General features: G+C 39.6%; 1 protein-coding gene and 1 long non-coding RNA gene across 2 annotated transcripts in view; one reads left to right on the top strand and one right to left on the bottom strand.

Annotated features, from left to right (window-relative positions):
- Positions 1-24,202, top strand: part of LOC132391486 (NALCN channel auxiliary factor 1) — a 781,780-nt gene that overhangs the window by 633,645 nt on the left and 123,933 nt on the right. The window lies entirely within an intron of this gene.
- LOC132391488 (uncharacterized) lies at positions 10,455-24,046 on the bottom strand. Its single transcript, XR_009511242.1, has 3 exons — positions 24,005-24,046; positions 21,265-21,385; positions 10,455-12,611 (listed from the first exon to the last, which is right to left on the bottom strand). It is a non-coding gene; the product is annotated as an uncharacterized LOC132391488 (long non-coding RNA).

Here is a 24,202-nt window from a genome sequence, read left to right as displayed (position 1 = left end):
TTATCCAGTGTAGTAAAGTCCCCAGTGAATGCTATTTCATTTGGGTTTGGTGCATCACTGGAAAAACCAGTTTATCCCCCTTTCAAAAAACTGCTCCAGTTTTTGATGAAGATTCTCTAAGAATCAGAATCAGAACTGCATCAAGCTAAGGAAGGTGGATGATGGGACAGAACTTGTAAGACGTAGTTTACATATACAGGATGCCTTTATCCTTCCAGTTTGTGCAAGTCACAGACATGGGAGGCAGTGTTTATAAGAAGCCTTGCAGAGTTGCTGTCATGCATCTTGTATGTGATACTTCTGCAGCCATAATGCAACAGGGCTGAAAGAATGACGCCTGGACTCTGTAAATTACTTATGACATTGAGCTGTGTCACACAGTCTAAGTATTGTGTTCTCTCTCCACTGAGACACTGATGGATTTGAAACATTGTGGCCATAGTAGTGCTTGGTGTTTGATGTCTAATTAAAAATCAACCGCAGTCTTAGGAACAAACTAGTGAACGTAGTCGGCCCGTTAAAGTCATATGCTTCATTCTATAGGAATTCTTCCTCTACTTCCTAAGTCAGTGAAACTACAAGAAAGCTAATGGGAAACCCATGCTAGCACTGTGCCTGCAGTAAGGAAACTGTTCATATTCAGGCTTTATAGCAAAAACAGCAGAATAAAGCCACTGACAATACTGCCTGGTGCTTTGATGGTCTGTCACTCAGCTGGAAACAGTTGTCTGAATGTCAGTCTTCCAGAATTCACAATTTTTTAAAACACTTCTGGTGCACATCTCAACCAATCCTTATTTTAAACAGCCGAGCATCTGAAGAATGGGACTCGCCATCAACTGGGAGGTAAGGGAGAGGTAGATTTCCAAAGGTTAGCTTACATCTCCTCAGATAATCTGTAAGGGCAAAATATGTATTTTAGCTTCAGAGATGATACTAAGTCAATGAAAAATCTCCCAACCCTGCAACTGTAAAGACTGTATGGAAACACTAGATATGCAAGAGATGATGTTTTTGCATTTGGGTCTGTATTATTTGACAGTACTTTATTGTAAGGCCAATGGTAATGTAGTGCTGTTGCTGCTCTGTTGTACAAATATGTTTGGTTTATCTGAGCTCTTTTCGTGAATGAGCATTTATTCTCTTGGACTAGTGTACTGGTACAGTTTGCTTATCACCATGTTCCTTGATCATGAGGACAGCACCATTGTGCCCTCCTTGGCGTATGAATGCTGTTGGTGTCGCACTGAACTATTTTTGGTTTATGGACGCTGAGTATTTTCATGTTAGAGCTGCTGAAGCTGTATTTGGCAAATCTCGTCTACTGCCAGTCTGTCATTCTGTTATCCTTCCCCTGTGTCAACTTAAAATATATTGCTCATGTTAAAAACAGAATATAACAACATGGAATTGAACTTCAGGGTACAATGAATGTACATTACCATACCAAGTATTTAGCATGTTTCAGAGACAAATTGGTAACCTTGAATCTTAAATAGTCTTTGTTAGCATTTGCAAATCCTTTTGCATTATGCGAAAATAGTTTTCCATAATGACCAATGAAATCATCTGCAAATGCTACAAATAAAAGTGCCGTTGATTGACTCTGAAGTAACTCTTCTCCATAACCTTACTCAGTTGCTCATTATCCAAATTCCTTGTTCCATAAACATCAGCCATTTTACATTTGTTTGTCTCATATCCCCTATTAATCAAATGCCGACGGATAATGCAGATAGTTCGGAATAAACAAGAACACTGGGGATCTCTTTCTTTGTCTAGAATATTTATGTAATTGAATGTCACAGGCCTAGACATAAAGGAGTTTAATTTGTTCTCAACCATGTGAAATTATGGTTTAGATACATTTTGGGAATTAATACTATATATCGGCTTATTACCAAGTTTTATCCATTCTCCTGAAACCTGAGGACTTGCACCATGACCTGATGATATTTTGCAGTTTCTGTATTTACTATGGCTTGCACAAGCATGAATTATGAGTGAATAATACCTGTGAAAGTAAAAATAACGGGCTGTAAAAATCTTATTCATTTATTTTATTTGTTTCCAGATACAGTACAGTGCAGAACAGGCCCTTTTGCCCAGCAACCCACCTATTTAACACTGACTTAATCACAGAACAATTTACAATGACCAATTAACCTACTAACTGCTGCGTCTTTGGAGTGCGGGAGGAAACCAGAGCACCCGGAGGAAAACCCACACAGTCACTGGGAGAACATACAAGCGGCGCCAGAATTGAACTTTGAACTCCCAACACCTCAAGCTGTAGCTATTGAGCTACCACATTGAGCTACCGTAGCACCACAAGTAATTAGATAGTACCAAATAATTGCCCAAAGCACGAACATGCTGGGAAAGATGAATAAATTTATAAGTGATGTATAGATACATTTAGTCATAGAAAAATGCTAGTTCTCTCCTTTTATTTCATCTTGAAAACACTTAATAATCCATTGACGTCAATTCCTCATTTCTTGCTGCGAAGTTTGCAGTAAATCAGCATCACTATATAGTCCCAGTCTCTGAGTTTATTTGTGGTATTTTGTTCATTTTAAAGTCAGATTTATGTGACTTGAAGAAGCCCGCATTTTAGTCATCTTATTCACCTGTCAGATCTTATGGATCATAGTTTCAAAACACATAATTGAAAAGAGCACACAAATTAATGACATAAATAGTATGAAATACAGTGTGGTGTCACTCACAGAGGAATGCAGTGACAAGCTGCAGAGAATTATAACATGTGAAGTCTTGAACCTAAAACTTGATTGATGCCATTTCCAGTTTAACAGGAAAAATACACACCAAGCTGTGCAGTCTGGGAACATGAGTGCAGACACACGTTTCCCATTTCCCAAAAGAACAACAGCAGGTGATGTCAAAGCGAGTTAAAGGAATATCCAGAATTTACTTTGAAACAGTTCATTTCCATTTCTAGATAGGGAGCTATTTAACCCCCCTCTTCAAAAAGTATATGTCTTGGACTTGGAGTCACCCAAGGCTCCGGAAACTTTGTTTTATGGACTGAAGAGCTGTTCCCTGGCTGTTTGGAGACCCAGAGAATCAATTGGACTTAAAAGAAAGGGCGAGGAATGAAAGTTAATATAATAATAAGGCCATAAGATATAGGTGTAGCAGTAGGCCATTTGGCCCATTGAGTCTGCTCTGACATTTCATCACAGCTGATCCATTTTTCCTCTCAGCCCCAATCTCCTGCCTTCTCCCCCTGTCCCTTCATGCCCTGACCAATTAAAAATCTATCAACCACTTCTTTAAATATACATTAGGACTTGTCCTCCACAGCTGCCTGTGACAATGAATTCCACAGGTTATGAGGTACAAATGATATGGGTGTATAATGAAGCCCTGGGTTTCATACTTTGAGCATGAGCTAGAGATGAAAGTGGAAAGATAAAATGAAACGAGTTAGCCTATACAGTATGAGTAGTCTTCACATCATCATCTCCAACTCTTTGAGACTTTCTTTTGCCAAGACTGTTAATAGAGTCTAAGTTTGTAATATTGTGAGAATTTTTACTGTTCTTGAAATCCTCTCTAAATGGAAACAGAAAATTGTGTGCCCTGTTTATGAGTTATTGAAGAGAGTGGGGTAGTTGAAATTAATGTAAGGCTGAGAGATATAGGCAATAGCGGGTATCAAGTTATGAGTGAAAGCTGAAGGACGATAGTGAGTGAGTGAGTCTAATAAATTCAAAACCTCGAGTAGAACCCTTAGGACTTTGTGTGAAGTGTGGTATGACAAGACAGCCATTTCTAAAATGCTTCCTTTATACTTAGTGGTATAATTACATAATATTGTTATTCAGGTAGTATAAAGACAAAACATGTTTACTGTGTAAGCATCCATCAAGTAGCCATCAAAAAGATTTATTTTGTGCAGATTTTCAAAAAATCATATGCTCTCTCTCTCTATTTCTCCATCTCTGTCTCTCTTTCAGTGTCTCTTTTCACATTTACAGAGGTCTTGATATCTCATTCTGGGATGTCAAATCTTGAGTCCATTTCAGGGTAGGTGGACCAAGGGTACCACTGCAGTACAAGTACCTTGTCCTGTTCAAGTAAGTGGCCATTCTGCTTGTGGTATGGCTACATTTTCCTGACCATCTGATATTTTGGCTTGCATTCTGGGGGTGCTCCTGCCAACTGTACACAACCATCATTCTGCAGCTAAGAGTTGAAGACTGGTCCAATACTAGCTGTAATTAATTTGAAAGAAGCAATATCTGCCACAATGTCTGGAAGACCAAGGAGATGATTACTTACTTCAGGAAGAGGAAACCAGAGGTCCGTGAGCCAGTCCTCAATGGCAGATCAGAGATGGAGAGGGACAGCAGCTTTAAATTCTTTGGTGTTATCATTTCAGAGAGTCCAGCACCAAGTTCCATTACAAAGAAACCACAGCAGCACGTCTACTTTCTTAGAAATGTGAAAGATTTGGCACACTAAAACTCTGACATATTTCTATAGCAGATTATTTCAAGAGTGGATAGTTAGATACAATCAATTTAGCTCTTTAAGACATAAGGCTATAAAGTCCTTTCCATCATATTAAGCTGCAATTCTGACAAAAAGTGCCACTGGAGTTAGATAAGGTATATAAATCTCCCTTGGATAAAAATAAGATCTTAACACATGGGACCTCGAGTACATTCTAGCTGCATTTTAGTAACCATTCAAAAATCCCACATGTCCTGTTACTCACAAGAGATTCTGCAGATGCTGTAAATATTGAGCAACTCACATAAAGTGCTGGAGGAACCCAGCAAATTAGGTAGCATCTTCCCCCTCACCTCATCTCACTGATCACCTGCCAGCTTTTACTCCATCCCTTCCCACCAGCTGTTTAGTCTTGTTTCTACCCTCTTCCTTTTCTGTCCTGACGAAGGGTCTTCAGCTGAAACATTGACTGTTTATTCCACTCCAGCATTTTGTGTTTGATGTTCTAATTTCACTGAGGTAATATCAATGCTCTCTCTTTTTTTGTCAAGAAGTCTGCATGTTTTTGTAGTCATTTTTGCCATATCATCATAAGACACAATGAGACCCCAGGTTCTGTATTAAGAACAAAAAATATTTTTGACTTTATAACTCCAGTTACTCAAGGAGGAAATGCTTGGCACCGCTGTAGGATGTGGTGGTACCTGGGGGTGCACCTGGATGACAGACTTGAGTGGAGCACCAACACAGAGGCTGTGCACAAGAAGGGCCAGAGTTGCCTCTGCTTCCAGAGGAGACTAAGGTCCTTTGGAGAATGCAGGCCTCTCCTTCACATGTGCCACCAGTCTGTTGTCACCAGCACGATCTTCTATGCGGTGGTGTGCTGAGGCAACGGCATCAAAACACTTGATGCCAACAGGCTCAATAAACTGATAAGAAAGGCTGGCTCTGTTATAGGAGTCAAACTGGACACACTGGAGGCTGTGGTAGAACAAAGGACCCTAAGGAAAATCCTGGCAATTCTGGACAATGTTTCTCACCCTCTGCACGCCACCTTGGCTGAACAGAACAGGTATTTTGTAATAGCCTAAGACAACTGCGCTGCTCCACGGAGTGCTATATGAAGTCATTCTTACCCTTGACCATTAGTCTCTATGATGAGTTAACCTATAACCAGGGAAGTGATGACCATCACCTACCCCCCCCACCCCCCCCCAGTTAGACTGTTTGTAGTAACTTATTTTTTTATTCTTTCTACTTCTCTTCTAATATTTATATCTGTGCACTTGTAACGCTACTGTGACACTGTAATTTCCTTTGGGATTTATAAAGTATCTGCTATCTATCTAGGAAGAAGAATGACTTCTCTTTTGTCTTATCTTGAATTTTATTGTCACTACTAGAAAATTGGAATTCCTGAGTGTCAGTGTTCCTAACCTCTCTCTTGGCAACTACCTTATTGTTTTTCTACATCGTGCTAGCTATTGCCGGCAGATCTTAGGATATGGCAATGATCATCACAAAATACAAACTTCCACTCTCAATGTCAGCCTGACACTTATTATCTAGCCCCAGGTACCAACAAAGTGTAACGAAAAATATTTTGCATAGGTAATTAGACATACCTGAAGAAACCATTTATAGGGGAAATGTGACTAATTGCAAAACTATTTCAAAGTGCTCACAACAGCACAAGATCTATTTATCTACTGTCTGATTTTAGAAACAACTTAGTAATGAAATGTAGTGCAATATAATATTAGTCTACATGCTAATATTGGCCAAAGCTGAGGAATGTAGTTGGAGTAATTTCAAACTGGAAGGGAAGTTATCTTTATTGCAGAGTTCGTTCGAATGTTAGGTTAACCACACTCTAATTACTGTAATACAGTATAGACACAAAGGCAGTGGAAAGCATTCAGATTATGACAATATTGCCAACACCAGATTTTAGACTCCCTGTATATAGAAAACACCACTGCTCATAGTTACTGTGTCTCACTTGAGTAGTTTAGCTGCTCTCTCAATCAATGTGGAAATTGCTGCCTTCAGTTGGTTTCCCATATGCTCAAACATCATGATTAAGTGTATTACTGAAGGCCACTGACTGATTTTGGCAGACCAAATGTTTTCCAGCAAGCTAACTGATACTTAAAAATTTTCTCTTTCTTGATAAGTGAAATGGATTTTAAAATTCCTTCATTCTTCCCATTTTTTCAAAAATGCAGTCAAATTATATTATGTATAAAAATGTTAGAAAACACTGCCAAACAATTTTCAAGATAACAATACCTCTTTGATTTAAGTGTGAAATAAAAAACTGTTGATTTAATCTGCACAAAAGAACAAAGGACATTTTGAAATGGTAGATAGTAAAAGACCAAGATCTATTTGTGTAAATGTTAGCATTATATTATCAATGGTGATATGAGACTTGACAGTTATGGGGACAGAGAGCAATTCTGTAGGTGCAATGAAGAAGCAGAATAGTGTGTTACCTTCCAGCTGCTAAGGTTGAGGATGCCTCAGCACAGCTGCAGAAGACTCTCAAGAGGGAGAGTCAGCAGCCAGAAGTATTGGTGCACATTGGCACCATGACATAGGTAGAAAGCAGGACGAGGTCATGTGCAGTGAGTATAGGGAGTTAAGGAAGAGGCTGAAGATCAGGACCTCCAAGATAGTGATCTCTGGATTACTCCCAGTACCATGTGCTAGTCAGAGCAGGAACAGGATGATAGTATAGATGGAGAAGTGGCTAAGGAAGTGGTGCAGGGAGCAGGATTTCTGCTTTCTGGATCATTGGGATCTCCTTTGGAGAAGGTAAGACCTGTACAACAAGGACAGGTTGCACCTGAATTTGAGGGGAGATGAATATCCTTGCAGGCAGGTTCACTAGAGCTGTTTGGGAGGGCTTAAACTATGTTGGCATGGAGATGGGAACCAGGGTGATAGGGCAGAGGATGGGGCAATTGCTGTACAAGTCAATGCAGTGTGTCATGAGATTGTGAGGAAGGAGAGGCAGATGATAGGGTAAAGTTGCAGTCAGTGGAATGAGCTGAAATGTAACGTGGAGGCAAAATCAAAAAGGGTGATAAATACAGAATTGAAGGTGTTATATTTGAATGAACACAGTATATTGAACAAGGTAGATAATCTTGTAGCACATTTAGAGATTGGCAGGTATGACAGTGTGGGTGTCATTGAGTCATGGCTGAAAGAAGATCATAGTTGGGGGCTTACATCCAAAGATACACATTGTATCTAAAGAACAGGCAGGTAGGCAGAGGGAATAGGGTGGCTTAATTGGTAAAAAAAATTAAATCAAATCCTTTGAAAGAAGTGACATCGGATCCTTGTGAGCAGATTTAAGGAACTGCAAGGGTCAAAATACCCTGATAGAAGTTATAACAGTAGCCAGGATGTGGGATGTAAATTTCAATGGGAAAGAGAAAAGCCACGTAATAAGGGCAATGTTACAATAGTCATGGGGAATTTCAATATTCACATGGATTGGAAAAATCGGGTCGGTACTAGATTCTAAGAGAAAGAATTTGTAGATTGCCTACAAGATGCCTTTTACTGCAGCTTGTGGTTGAGCACATTAGGAGAAAGGAAATTCTGGACTGGGTGTTGTGTAATAAAGATTTGATTAGGCAGGTCAACGTAACATGATAGAATTCACCCTGCAGATTGAGAAGGAGAAGATAAAATCAGATGTGTCAGTGTTACAGTGGAGTAAAGGAAATTACAGAAAGGACCTGGCCAAAGTTGATTGGAAGGGAACATTAGCATGGATGATGGCAGAATAGCAATAGATGATGTTTCTGGGGGCAATTCGGAAGGCGCATGATAGGTACATCCCAAAGAAGAAGAAGTATTCTGAAGGGAGATAAAGCAACTGTGGCTGATAAGAGAAATCAAAAATAACATAAATGGAAAAAAGAGGGAATATAGCAAAAATTAGTAGGAATTTTGAGGATTGGGAAGCTATTAAAAATTAGCAGAAGGCAACTAAAGACACCATAAGGAGAGAAAAAATTAAATATGAAGGTAAGCTAGCCAATAATATCAAAGACGATACCAAAAGCTTTTCAGATATATATGGAATAAAATAAACATTGAGTGTGGATATTAGTTCACTGGAAAATGATGCTGGAGAGGCAATAATGGGGGATAAAGAAATGGCAGGCTATCCTAATAAGTATTTTGTATTAATCTTCACTGTGGAAGACACTAGCAGAATGCTAGAAATGTGAGTGTCGGGGCTGGACTGAGTGTTGTTGCTATTATTAAGGAGAATGTGCTTGGGAAACTGAAAGCTCCGAAGTCAGATAGGTCAAGTGGACAAAGTGGACTACACCCCAGGGTTCTGAAAGAGAAATTAGTAATGAGCTTTCAAGAATCACTCAATCCCGGAATGTCTCTGGAAGACTGGAAAATTGCATATGTCACTCCACTCTTTAAGAAGGGTGGGAGGCAGAAAAAAGGAAATAATAGCCCAGTTAGCGTGATTTCAGTGGTTTGGAAGATGCTGGAGTCCGTTATTAAGGACGAAGTTTTGGGGTGCTTGGAGGCTTATGATAAAAGTTGGGTTTGTTGCCTTAAGGAGATACAATGCCTGTCAAATATGTCGGGATTTTTTGAGGAAAGAACAGGCAGGATAGACAAAGAAGAACTGAAGGATCTTGCTTACTTGGACATATAGAAGTCCTTTGACAAGGTGCCACACATGAGGTTACTTAACAAGGTAAGAGCCCGTACGATTACAGGAAAGATACGAGAATGGATAGAACACGAGGAAATCTGCAGATGCTGGATTTGAACAAGCAACACACACAAAATGCTGGTGGAATGCAGCAGGCCAGGCAGCATCTATAGGGAGAAGCACTGTTGATGTTTCAGGGCGAGACCCTTCGTCAGAACTAACTGAAAAGCAAGATAGTAAGAGATTTGAAAGTGGGAGGGGGAGGGGGGAAATGAGAAATGATAGGAGAAGACCAGAGGGGGTGGGGTGAAGCTGAGAACTTGAAAGGTGATTGGCAAAAGGGATACGGAGCTGGAGAAGGGAAAGGATCATGGGACGAGAGGCCTAGGGAGAAAGAAGGGGGGAGGGGAGCACCAGAGGGAGATAGAGAATGGGCAGAGTGATAGGCAGAGAGAGAGAGAGAACAAAAGAGGGGGGAAAATAAATATATCAGGGTAAGAAGGGGAGGAGGGGCATTAATGGAAGTTAGAGAAGTCAATGTTCATGCCATCAGGTTGGAGGCTACCCAGCCAGTATATAAGGTGTTGTTCCCCCAACCTGAGTGTGGCTTCATCTTGACAGTAGAGGAGGCTATGGATAGACATATCAGAATGGGAATGGGATGTGGAATTAAAATGTGTGGCCACTGGGAGATCCTGCTTTCTCTGGCGAACAGAGCGGAGGTGTTCAGCGAATGCATGGATAGAAGATTGGCTGACTGACAGGGGGTAAGGAGTCGGAATCAAGAGGGCCTATTCTGGTTGGCTGCTGGTGACTGGTAGTGGTACACAAGGTTCAGTATTAGGACCACTTCTTTTCATGTTCTATGTATGGATGACAGAATTGATGGAGTGTGGCCAAGTTTGCAGTCAATATGAAGATAGGTGGTGTTGAGGAAGCAGAGAGTCTGAGAAGCATGTGAACAGATTGGGAGAATGGGCAAACAAGTGGCAGATGGAATATAGCATAGTGGGGTGTGTTGTCATGCATTTTGGTAGAAGGAATAAAGGCATCTACTATTTTCTATGCCAATGATATTCCATGATCTCAAAAGATTAAGTAAAAATATATTTCCTTCATTTCCTGACATTATTCCAAAAGAAGATAATTTGCATCTGTTGTCATTCTTATCCTTCTCTTTGAATCTCATTAAAGTTGGATGAGTTTTGAAAGAAATGGATAAAAATGAAATGTTTTCTTTAGACACACATTCAAAGGGAGAAATGGATTACTTCACAAAACATAGGAGATTTTAATAAGATGATAACCATTTGTTACTGGGATTGGATCCAATAAAAGGTTGGATCCTTCATTCTGACACTGTTACCCATTGTCTTCACTTTGAGCCATTAACAAAGACATTCAAGTTATGCCAGAATTTTGAGAGGTAGCACAAATGGTTCCATGATTGAAATAGAAGATGCAAGTGCAATCAAAATCAGAGAACCCTTTTCCAACAAACGTCTTTATTGTCAGAAATGAAGCTGGTTATAACTGTTGGAATAAATCATCTCAACCATTTTTAGTGGAGTTTCTCAATGATGTATCCCTATTCAACTGACAGCTGCTTCATCACTAAACTCTCTCCATGTCAGGGTGAAAAGTGGGGATGTGTGTGGACAGTGTGCTTTCCACTGCCACGCTGGGGAAAGACACTCACTCTCCATACTCAAGGAGAGGAGATTTGTCCTCATTAAAAACTCTGGGAAAAAAGGAGCAGGATTAGGTTACCCAGCTCCTCAATCCAGCCCCACAATGTAATATGATTATGTTTGATCTATGCTGCTATCAACCTTCAATTCCTCAATCTTTCTTTTCTCTATCTTCACCTTAAAAATATCTCATGGTGTAGCCCCCATCATCCTCAAGGGCAGAGTATTCCACAGATTCACTGTCCTCTGATAAAACAGGTTTTAAATGACCAGCCCACATTTTGTAACTATATCCTGTTGTCTGTGACTCTCCATCTGTTGAGAACATCACTGCATCTGCCATGTCAAGTACACTTTTGAATTGAATTGAAACAGGTACAATGAAACTCTGTTTGGCTTCCTCTCAGGCAATCAAACAAAGCAGTAGATAAAAACAAGACAGTAATAGAAAAACAGTATTAAATAGATAAGTCACAGAAAATAAGTTGCAGCAGCACCAGAATATCACAGTAATGCACACTTAGGACCTCGTATACTCAAACAAGGTAACCCCTCATTTATCTAAACTCCAAGGAATACAGATCCAAACTCTCTAGTCTTGTTTGCATAGTAAATCTCTTTTGGATAACATCCTTTGGTACAAGGTGACAAAAACCAGCATAGTGTTCCAGGTGAGGACTCACCAATACCTATACAACTGTGACAAAATCTCCCTAATTTTAAACTCCAATCCCTTTGCAATAAGAGCCAAGTTCCCATTTGTCTTCTTAACTGCTGGCTGAATCTGCCTGCTAACCTGTTGTGATTTATACATCTAGATCACTCGGTACTTTACCACTTCCATTCTTTCCCGGGGGTATCCAGACCTAGGGTCTATGGTGGGGGTCCATTGCATAAAAAAGGGTGGGAATCTCTGCTCAAGGTAGTAATCTGCCTTTTGACTTTTCTTACTGAAGTTCATTGGTCTCACACTTCTCCACATTAAATGTCATTTGTCAGATTTTCACCCAATCACTCCAACTATGCAGAAAAACAATGTCCTCAACACCACCTATTTTTGTACCATTGGTTAACTTGGAAACCTTGCATTTCATTTCTTCTTCCAGGTCATTAATGTCAATAGTAAACAATTGAGGGCCAAGACTCAACCCTGCATATTCTGCAGGTTACAGTACATCCAGCCTGAAAAGGATTCAATCCAAATCACCGTTTACAGTGCAACACTGAAATAGTCCATCATGCACTTGTCAAATACCATTTGGAAATCTAAATATTTTATATTTATGGGTTCCCCTCTATTACCTCTTACATCCTTAAGTTTGTCAAACACGATTTACCATTCATAAAACCATAATGATTAGATTTGATTACATTCACCTCACAGATGTGGGCTGAACAATCATTGGATTTTTCTGGCTTTTCCGTGTGTGTGTGGTCATCAACTACAGGCATATTCTTTACAGAGGCATCCCCTGACAACCTTCCACCAACAGCACCTGTTTATTGGCTTCTGTGATCTTCCATGGTTTCTCTGGTCCTCATGTTGACACTGCTCTTCTGAGATGTGTTCAGTTTCTCTGCTCGCTCTAGGCGTACTCATTCTTCCAAATCCACTGACTCACTAGCAACACTCTGTTGTATTGGCAAAATGTTGCTTGGGCAGTGGCATGTTCCTTTAAAACCTGGTTGTGAACAGTTCATGTACTATGTAATGTTGCAACAGAGAGAACCTGAAATGTACCAAGGTTCAATGTTATTATCAAAGTACATATCTGTCACCATATACAACCCTGAGATTTATTTTCTTGTGGGCATAATCAACAAATCTATAGAATAGTAATTATAACAGGATTAATGAAAGATTAGCCAGAGTGCAGAAGACAACAAACTGTGCAAATGAAAATATAAATAAATAACAGGAACATGAGATAACAACATAGAGCCCTTAAAGTGAGATCATTGGTTGTGGGAAAATTTCAATGATGGGGCAGGTAAGTGTAGTTATTCCCTTTGATTCAAGAGCCTGAAGATTGTTCTTGAACCTGGTGGTGCAAGTCCTGAGGCTCTTGTAACTTCTACCTGCTGCCAGCAATGAGAGGAGAGCATGACCTGGGTGGTAGGGATCTCCGTTGAGGGAAATGGGGAGAGCAGAGTAAACCTTGTACATCAGGTTCTTGATTTTTATTTCACATTCATAGCAATATTAGGGTGACCCAATAATATTGTTCAAAACTAATAACAGGATTATATTTCCAAGCTAAGATAGGTTATAGTATGGGGGAGCTCACAGCTTGTAACATTGCCATGCCTCCATTCGTCCTTCTAATTTGTTGAAATATTAAGCTACCTAAGAGCTTACTGCTGGAATACTTTTATAAATGCTTCACGTTGACAATGGCTGAGTGAGTGAATGTTTAGAGTAGTGGTACCAATCAACCTACAACATTGTAACAGAGTAAAAGAGTTTACTCTCTGCATTGATGCTGCCTGACCTATTAAATATCTCACCATTTTCAGTTTTTATATTACATTATCAACATCAATGGTTTTTTTGTTCCTATTACTGCTTGTCTGCAATTGTTAAAACACATTTCTAGTCCTGCATTTCCACTCATTCATTGTTGCTGGATCCATATACAGTAATTCCTTACCCACCAATGCTGTAAGTGGAGTTTCTGCAGGACTGTAACAAAATTCAAAGTTCAAAATAAATTTATTATTATTATGCATATGTTACTATATACTACCTTGAGATTCATTTCCCTGCAACCACTTAGAAGAAATAAAACAAAATTTTACAAAAAGAAACTATAGATAAACAGACAAAGAGTGACCATCACCAATGCACAAAAGAAGACAAACTGTGCAAGTAAATACTAGGAACATGAGTTGTAAAGGGACCTTGAAATTAAGTCTGTAGACCATAGAATCAGTTCAGAGTAGTGGTGAATGAAGTTATCCATGCCAGCTCTGGAGGCTCATGGTAATAACTGCTCATGAACCTGGTGGTGTGGGACCGAAAGCTCCTCTACCTCCTATCCAATGGTAGTAGCAAGAGGACTTGGCCTGGATGGTGGAGATCTTTGATGATGGATGCTGCTTCCTTCTGGCGGCACTCCATGTAAATGTACTCAATAGTGGGGAGGGCTTCAGCTATGATGAACTGGGCTGTATCCATGACTTTCTGTAGGCTTTTCCATTCCTGGTTACTGGTGTTCCCACACCATGCTGCGATACAACCAGTTCACTATGTATTCATAGAAGTTAAGCAAAGTTTTTGGTGCAAACTTGTAAGAAAATTGAGGTGCTGCCATGCCTTCTTTGCGATGAGACTATGTGCTGGACCCAAGAGATATCCCTCGATATACAAACGTTAAGGAATTTAAAGCCACTGACCCTCTCCACCTTCATTTCCAAACGAGGACTGGCTCATGGATCTCCAGTTTCTTCCTCTTGTAGTTAATTATTAGCTGTTTGGTTTTGCTGATGTTGAGATGTTGTTGTGGTACTACTCAAGCAGATATTCAATCTCCCTCCTATATGCCACCACTTTTGATTTGGATAATGACAGTGATTTTGTCAACAAACTTAAATACAGCATTGGAGCTGTAGTTAAGCATAATTTGAGTAAAGCATGTGGCCCTCCAGTGCACTTGTGCTCATGATGAGTGTGGAAGAGATGTTGTTGCTATTCTGTACTAAGTAGGGTCTGTCAGAGAGGAAATTAAGGTACCAGTCATACAGGGAGGTACCAAGCCCAGGTTTTGGAACTTTGCGATGAGTTTTAAGGGGATGATAGTGTTGGATATAAACTGCTAACAGAAAGAAACTCACTACCAACTTCCAGAGAGAGATTAGGGAAACATAATAAATGTAGACCTTATCAACGATACACAAATCTTCTAAATTAATTTTCAAAAGGCTGCCATTCTTCAGAATCAGAATCATGTTTAATATCACAGGCATATGTCATGAAATGTGTTGTTTTGTGGCAACAGTACATCACAATACACAATTAAAAAAGCCTAAAAATTGCAATTATATATAAAATGAAATAGTAGTGCAAAAACAGAACAAAGACAAAGAAAAAAAAGGTAGTGTACATGAGTTCATTGCCAATTCAGAAATTTGATGGCGGAGGGGAAGAAGCTGCTCCTGAAACATTGAAAGTGGGTCTTTAGGCTCCTGCACCTCCTCCTTGATGGCAACAATGAGAAGAGGGCAAGTCTTGTGTGATGGGGATCTTAAATGATGAGTGTTACCTTTTTGAAGCACCAACCTTTTAAGATATCCTTGATATTGGGGAAGCTAGTGCTCATGATGGAACTGGCTGGGTTTGTTATTTGCTACAGTTTTTTCCATTCTTTTGTAGTGGCCCCTCTATGCTAGGTGGGATGCCACCAGTTAAGACTGCCTCCAGGCACATCTGTAGAAATTTGTGAGCCCCTTTGGTGACATACAAAGTCTCCTCAAAACCCAAATGAAATATAGCCACTGTCAAGCCTTCTTTGTGATTGCCTCAGTATATTGGGCCCAGGATAGATCTTCAGAGATGTTGACACCCAGGAATTTGAAACTGCTTACATTTTCCATTGCTGTTTCCTCAATGAGCAATGCTTTATTAATGAGGTTTTCGCAGAGTCAGAAAGCTGTGAAAAGTGCTGTATGAGTCCAAGTTCCTTCTCCTGTTTACATTCAATTATCTATGTCCTGATAAAATCTTCTTTAAGTGTAGAAACTGGCATTATGGCAGGATATGTATAGTATCTCAACACTTGAAGGAATGGGAATTTAGTGTTTGCAAACTTTTCAGACAAATACTTTGGAATAACTTTTCATTTATAAGTTCATGCTATGGTGAACAGAAATATGTAATATAAAAATAGCTCACTGTGACAGCAAGAGTCTGAAGCATTTATCAAATTGTCAAAATTAATAATTCATGGACCCTTTCAAAAGTCATCATTGCTCAGTTTTCACACAGAAGAATGATGACTGCAGTTGGACCATCTCTCATTAAGATGCATCCATATCAGCTTGTCTTTGCTATTAACTTACTGTGAATCCCTACTGATAACTGGCAATTTTCAGTCATTCTTATAGATATGTTGTGCAAAAAAGCACAAGCAGCATCTCCAAATTTAAACTTCAAGCCTTTTCAAAACTGAGTGAATGGACCATTTAAATAAGACTTCCCATCTGTTACTCCTGCTTCCCTGACATATCTTGATGGAGGCCAGCAGGATACATGATCCAAAGAGATGAAGGGAGATCATAATAATTATTCTGTGATAACCTTTGTTATGCTTGGGGAATAGAATTACTTCTCTAGGCTTTACCAGAATGCCTTTTGTCCTATGCTCTTAATCTTAGCCCTGATCATATCCAGGAAACATACACCAATATTGTAATGTATAGAAATATGCTATTGATAGTGTATTTTTGTGTGTGCTTGCTGCAATCCTGTTGAACAGCAGAATCATCTAGTGTCTGTTATTTTCAAATAATGAAATAGCTTCACAGATATTCGGTTTAACACCAAGAGCTTAGAAAGTCAACATGTAAATATTGTATCTGGTATGGGGGGTGGGTTACTGCATGGGATCAAAGTAAGCTGCAGAGTTAGAAAATTAGTCAGCTCCATCATGAGTGCCAGCCTCCTTAGTATCCAAGACATCTTCAAGGAGCAGTGCCTCAAAAAGGCCATATCCATCATTTCGTACCCCCACCACCCTGGACATGCCCCCTTCTCACTGTTACCATCAGGAAGGAGGTACAGAAGCCTGAATCACACTCAGGTACAGCTTCTTCCCCTCTGTCATCTGATTTCTGAATGGACACTGAACCCATGAATACTCCCTCAGTACTTTTTAAAAAATTCTGTTTTTGCACTACTTATCTTAACTTCTTAATATATATATATTTATTGTAATTCAGTTTTTTCTATATTTTTCATGTATTGCATTGTACTGTTACCACAAAGTTAACAAATTTCACAACGTTTGCCGATGATTATTAAACCTGATTCTGATTCAGAATCTGATTCTGATTTTGCAATTCTACATTACATATTTTGGATTTATTTGCATATCTCAATGTATTCAAGAAGACATTACACCCACTTGCTCAATCCCAAGTGAACTAATGGATTTTCCTCCTGACTTAAGTTCTCACTCACAAATTAGTAGATCCTGTTACTACCATTAAAATGGGAGTCACAGGTATAATTGTGTGGAAAGTTAAACATGATGTATCAATGTAGTACAATTGTATTAATTTACCATCAGAAGAATGAAGTTATGGTTTCGGATAGAAATGAATAGAGCCCTGTCTTCTTGATAGGCAAAAGAAAGTGTTTGGATGAAACAACTGGTTAAATATTAGAAATAATTCCAGAGGCCCTAATTTCACAGTATATTTAAGATTCTTCTTAAATATTACATTGGTTGATAGCCCTGAAATGTCAATCATTTTACAACCCTGAAGTGGGATGCAGAGAGTAAAAGTTGTCAAGTTTTGCTGCAACTGAATTAAACTTTGATCAGACTTTTGGTATATTGGGTGCAGAAGAGGTTTACCAGGATGTTGCTTGGATTGAACAATATTAGCTATAAGGAGAGGTTAGACAAACCTGGACTGTTTGCTCTGTAGTGTCACAGGACGAGGAGTGACCTGATAAGAAATATATATAACTATGAGAATCTTAGATAGGGTACATATTCAGAGTCACTTTCCCAGGATGGAAATATCAAATGCTAGGGAACATAGTTATAAGGTGAAAAGGAAACATTTTAAAGAAGATTTCTGAGGCAAGTTTGTTTACTCAGAGACTGGTAGATCCCTGAAATGCACTTCTAGAAACATACGTCAGCAATTTTAAGATGCATGTAGGCAGGTACAAGAATAGGCGGAGAATAGAAGGATATAGACCATCTGCAAGCATGAATTAAATTAAGATGGTTGGCACAGACAGCATTGAGCAAAGGTTCTGTTCCAGTGTTGTACTGTTAGATGTTCTATGATCTATAAATCTCACTTTTCTGTAAGGACTTCCTAATTTCCTGCTCTAATTCTAATAACCAGAAGTAGTATAATATCTGGGAGTAGTATAACAAGTAAGAATATTTTCTTAGGATTAATACCAACTCCTGACTATCAAATCCTGCATTGCCATATTGTCATCACATGCTTTGACTTTTTGTAGAATATTCAAATGGCCTTCTAATGAAAGGAAATGGCAAACCTGAATCTGTAGTAACACACTCACCCATGTATGTAGATAATATCCACACCCCAGTCCAAATCTCACAGCTCTTCCACTGGATTCAGATAAGTTGTAACCAATCCTCTTTCACACTCATCACGATTGCTTGTGTACACTACAGATATATTATCCAGTGCCAAGTAACCTAAAAATAGCCCCAAATCTGTAAGAACCTTTTCACCCAATGAAAGATCTGTAAACTAGCCCCTCCACCCCCTCCCAGATGTGTCTGCTGAGCCAACTGAACCTTTCAAGACTGACATTGATAGACCTTTTTATTTATTAAGGATAGGAAAAGAAAGGTGAGCAAGTAAAGACAAGGTAGGGTTCAGCAGCGGATTGGTAGAGCAGTTTGAACGCTGAATGCTCTATTCAAGCTTGTATCTTTATTCCTAAGCATTTGTCCTCTAACTGAACAAAACACACCTTACACAGCAGATAATGAATCCCAGTTTTTCCCCATATAGGTGCCTGAGCATATGTTGAACTTGTGTGAAATTGTTGTCTCGGGTATTCAAACCAGTGAATTATCCTGTTTATTTTAACAATGCAATGATTTACAGGCTAATTAACTGCTTAAATTTAAATATTGGAAACACTTCATGAAATGTGACTTATCAAATTTGCAGCAGTTATAAACCTTAAATTCAGATGACTTTTTTTTTAAGGAACAAATGTTACAAAATGTTAAATGATAAAAAAATAAGCCAATCACAAATATATGCCCTGGATAGATAGCAGAGTACACCACAGGGAACCTGAAGGCTGTCCGTGGTATTCTGTGTATCTCCCATCTTCTTTAATCTTAGGCAAACGTTAACTTGAAGCTTACTATTACAGTCATAAGCTTCAAAAAGCTAAACCAAACATATTAAACATGTACTTAATGAATATCTGTTATGAAGTATTTTCATTGACTTTGTTCAGAATCTATTTTATTTTAATTTCCACATATCAAAGTACAGGGCCCAGGTCCGAGAGCAAGGCATGACTTGAGGCCTTAAGCGCCAGGTTGGATTGAAAAGGTCAGGGTTTTGGAGCCAGAGCAGAGGGATGGGCTGGTGTTCAGCTCGCTGCTCTGTGAGGTCGACTCGTCTCTGTGCTGATCAAAGGCTACGGTCTGCAAGTAACGGGCTCCTGGACCAGCTGCAGTGGCGACTGGCTTCGTGGCTGTGCACTCACTTTCGTGAACTTCAGTTCTGAGAGCTATTTGCTTACTTTTATTGTTTGCACAATGTTTTTTTATTGCATGTTCGATGTTCGGCACAGTATTGTGGGCCGAAGTACCTGTATTGTGGTGTAGATTTTCTATGTTTTACGGACTTTTTTTAATGGGTTTTTTAGCTGCCTGTAAGGAGACAAATCTCAAAGTTGTATGTAGTATACATACTTCGATTAAAAAATGTACTTTGAGCTTTAAACTTAGAAAGATGATTGATATTGAACACCCAACCCTAAATGCCCTGGAGAAGTCTGGAATCATTTACAGTCTGTACTCTGTTAATGTAGGGAGCACTTTGGTACTTATTGATCAACAATGAAGGAACAGAGATAGATTTACAAGTCAGTAAGGGATTTGCATGTAGTGGAACACCCGTATTCTCTCTCCTTCTAGATCAGCGCTTCCCAACCTGGGGTCCACAGACACCTCAGTTAATGGTAGGGGTTCATGACACAAAAAAGATTGAGAACCACTGTTCTAGATGATAGAGACTGAAAGTTTGTAAAGTGTTATTAAAGCAGCATTGTTGGGATTGTTCCTGTACATTGTAACAATTGTGGCGGTGGGGGGGAGTAGCAGGAGAGTGGATAGTGTGTATGGAGTGCTGCTTTGCCTGGACAATATTGCAAGTCTTAAGTATTTATGGACCTGATCTAACTCAGACTTATGTATTGAAGATTATGGAACAATTTTGAAAAATCAGGAAGTGAGTCTGCCCCTTTCCTCCAGCTATTGGTCTAGATTTGATTTTAATAGGTACAGGAGTATTAACAGATTTGATACATGCCTTTTATATGTCAAGCAAATGTTTTGGATTATTTTCATTGCCATAGATATTCTGTGTCATTAATTACATCCAGAAGTTGTTGGATTTGGAAGTTACACTTATTTTCTCTTGGTGGGAACATATTTGCTCTGTTTATTTTGTGTGGCATTAATCTTTAATAACAAAGCTCTCATTGCAAATTATTACATCCGGTTTCATATTTGCAGAGTTGTATTTTGGGGAAGAACATATAAAATGCTGGAGGATGCCACTGAATCTGACAGCTACTTTGAGGAAAATGCTTCAATTTTTCCTTGTGTATTTAGATCTGCAGTTCCCATTTGAGAGTAATCTCTATTTAATAAATGCATCATAAAGTTTATCTCAATGTAATATGATTAATTTTGTAGTTAGTAATCTTGTTAGTAATTTTGTAGTCAGCATACAGAGAGGAGGTGAAGCAGCTAACAGACTAGTGCAGAGCCAAAAACCTGTCTCTGAATGTGAAAAAAACAAGAGATGGTTGTTGACTTCAAGAGGGCACAGAGCGACCAATCTCCACTGAACATCGACGGCTCCTCAGTAGAGATCATAAAGTGCACCAAATTTCTTGGTGTTCACCTGGCGGAGAATCTCACCTGGTCCCTCAACATCAGCTCCATAGCAAAGAAAGCCCAGCAATGTCTCTACTTTCTGCGAAGGCTGAGGAAAGTCCATCTCCCACCACCCCCCCCCCCCCCATCCTCATCACATTCTACAGAGGATGTATTGAGCGCAGCTGCATCACTGCCTGGTTCGTAAATTGCACCATCTTGGATCGCAAGACCCTGCAGCAGGTAGTGAGGTCAGCTGAGAAGATCATCGGGGTCTCTCCTCCTGCCATTATGGACATTTACACTACACGCTGCATCCGCAAAGCAAACAGCATTATGAAGGACCTCACGTACCCCTCATACAAACTCTTCTCCCTCCTGCCATCTGGGAAAAGGCACCGAAGCATTTGGGCTCTCGCGACCAAACCATGTAATAGTTTCTTCCCCCAAGCCATCAGACTCATCAATAACCAGAGTCTGGACTGACACCAACTTATTGCCCTCTATTTATTGTCTTGTTTATTATTTATTGTAATACCTGCACTATTTTGTGCACTTTATGCAGTCTTGGGTAGATCTGAGTCCAGTGTAGTTTTTTTCTGTGTTGTTTTTACGTAGTTCAGTGTAGTTTTTGTACTGTTTCATGTAGCACCATGGTCCTGAAAAACATTGTTTTGTTTTTACTGTGTACTGTACCAGCAGTTATGGTTAAGTGACAATAAAAAGTGGCTTGACTTGTGACATCATGCACCATTTTATTTTCCTGACACAAGTCAAGTGCATACATCCCACCCTTGCCATTACCCCAAACACAACCTCAACCAAGCCCAACACTAAACACCCAACTTCTATTGTTCCGGGGCTTTCTTCAGACTTACTCAGTCCAGCTTTTGCAAGTTATTTGTTTCAAACAATAGCAAATTTCTCTCTCCATTTCAGTTTTGTTTATTCTCAACATCCCCCTTTCTCTCATCCTCTCCCTCACCTTTTTTTTAAAACCCAACACTGGCTCTCAGTTTTTTAATCCCCTTTCCTCCCATCCTCTCTCACTTTCTCTATTATTTATCATTCTTTTATCTATGGAGGAAAATAGACAGTCGACATTTCAAGTCGAGATTTTTCATCTGGACAGGAAAATAGTCAATATAAGGAGGTGACAGGAAGGAGAAGAACTAATAAGGCCAAGAGTGAATCCAGTTGATGAAGTGTGATGGGCAGATGGAGGAATGAAGTGAAAATAGCAAAAGAGACCGGAAGGTGACAGGTGGAGTCAACAAAGGGTACAGGTGACAAAATATGACGGGAAAGTAAGGTGGAGCATGGGATCAGATAAGGGAGATGGTTGGCCACATAGGAACAGTGGGTGGAGTGAGCTCAGTGGAAGGAGTGTCTCGTGATAGGCAGATGGAGGAGGGGGAGGAGGGAAAAGAAACAGGGTGATGGGCAAGGGTGGCTGCAGTGGAGTTAAACTTTAAATGTCAATCAATGAAAAGCATCCCTGTTTAGGGACATGATTTCTATTGTATAGCTTATAAAATCATTCTATTACCAGATTGCTTATCTAGGCTTGGGACTCATTTTTCCTCTCTTGGTAAATATTTAAAAGTTTAACAAAAATAAATTTGTCATAATGTCTTTTTGACTGTATTGCTAGGCAACAGATAGTGAAGATTTTATCATAATTATTCTATGTATTATATAGATTGTGGTGGGTTCAGATTTCCCTCATGTACAACACTTTATCATGAATCCTATGATTTGTCATTTTGGGATAGACAGAGAGGTGTGCTAGGTGCAATATCATCTACTTTGTTAGAGAGTCAATGTCTTGGCCACAAGAAGGCTGGTTACTGGTTACAGATATAAAACATCTAATTTTAGTGGATACAGGAAAGTTTCTCACAAAATTGAGTTCCATGAATGTTTACTGTCTGTGCTCTGAAATCTTACTAATGAAATCACTCAAATGTATAATTTGAGTTTTGGGCCAAGGTGACTCATGAAGCATGCTCCCTGCAGCTTTTCTCTGTTAGGAAAGACAGAGCATTACTCATTTTAAAATTATTTTGGGGGACCACTCATTTCACTTTACTACCTCTCCCCCACCCTCATCCAATCTTCTGCACTGGTTTCAATATCCACAAAGTGCAACACTTTAGAATGGAGAAGCAGAGAGTGAGATAAGATGTGGTTTCTACAATGATGACAGATGTGGAAGTACTGAACTGGAGTATAAAATTAATGAGCTGCCAGAAAGTTTGGAGGTGAAAAGATCAGTGGTAATAATGAATTCTTTAATAATCATTTATAAAATTAGCTATCCACATTAAATAGATGTTGCTGAATATTGCTAAAAGCAGGTTAATGTTTCACATCAATGATCTAAGATCAAAACCAAGAAAAGTTAGGGATGCAAACACAAGGAAATCTGCAAAAGCTGGAAATTCAAACAACACACAAAATGCTGGTGGAACACAGCAGGCCAGGCAGCATCTATAGGAAGAAGCACAGTCGACGTTTCGGGCCGAGGGATAATGCACTTGCAGTAAACACTCAAGTTTTAAGTTTGTGAATAACGATAGACCTTGACATTACCATAGAAGCACTAAATTGGTGGAGAACAGATTACGACAGAAGCTGGGGAAGTGACATATATATATATATATACACACACAATGCCTGAAATACATCTTATGGAAATGTTTGTTTGATGATGAACTTTAATTAAAAAAATAAATTACAAAAAAAAGAGAATGTTGCTATCAGGAAAGACGACGTCTGACATGATAGCTGCTTAAAAAAAAACAAGCTGATTCGAATCCTGCCGAAGGTTTTCGGCTGCACTTTTCCCCCATAGATGCTGTCTGGCCTGCTGAATTCCTCCAGCATTGTGTGTGTGTGTTGCTCGGATTTCCAGCAGCCGCAGATTTCCTCTTGCTTGTGATTAGGGCTCAAATCGGCCATGTACCAGTGAGGACGAAGGATGTGGATGGCAAGGTAACGGAACTTTAATTAAGGAGAGAAAGGGTGAATTTTGTCAAAAAGGAAAAGAGCAAGCTGGAAACTCTAATTCTGCCGCTAAGCTTGCCCCTTTGCCCGGGTAGTCACTCCTCCTCGTCCTGTCCCCGGTTGTTCACACTTCAGCCTCCCTGGGTTCCCCATCTACACACCCCACAGTAAAACAACGGTTAATCAGTTACCGTGCTCTACGGGTTTATAACATAAAAATGAGGATCTAGACACCAACTTTCCCAACACTTTCATTTATTTTCACTCACCCCCACAGAACGGCCCCGAAAGACCCAGGGGACAGTTTGAGGTGTCCTAAAATAATGCCTGAATTGGTGGGAGCAGGCGCACCACAGCCTACACAGGTAACACCACTGGTGGGGGGGACATCATTCTGTTATATTCATCTGAGCATGTGGCCACTGATCTGTGGGTTTAACTAAGGCATTTGTTGTGGAAGGAAACTA

Source organism: Hypanus sabinus, chromosome 3 (genome assembly GCF_030144855.1).
Source record: "Hypanus sabinus isolate sHypSab1 chromosome 3, sHypSab1.hap1, whole genome shotgun sequence".
NCBI lineage: Eukaryota > Metazoa > Chordata > Chondrichthyes > Myliobatiformes > Dasyatidae > Hypanus > Hypanus sabinus.
This window is presented reverse-complemented; position numbering and strand designations above follow the sequence as displayed.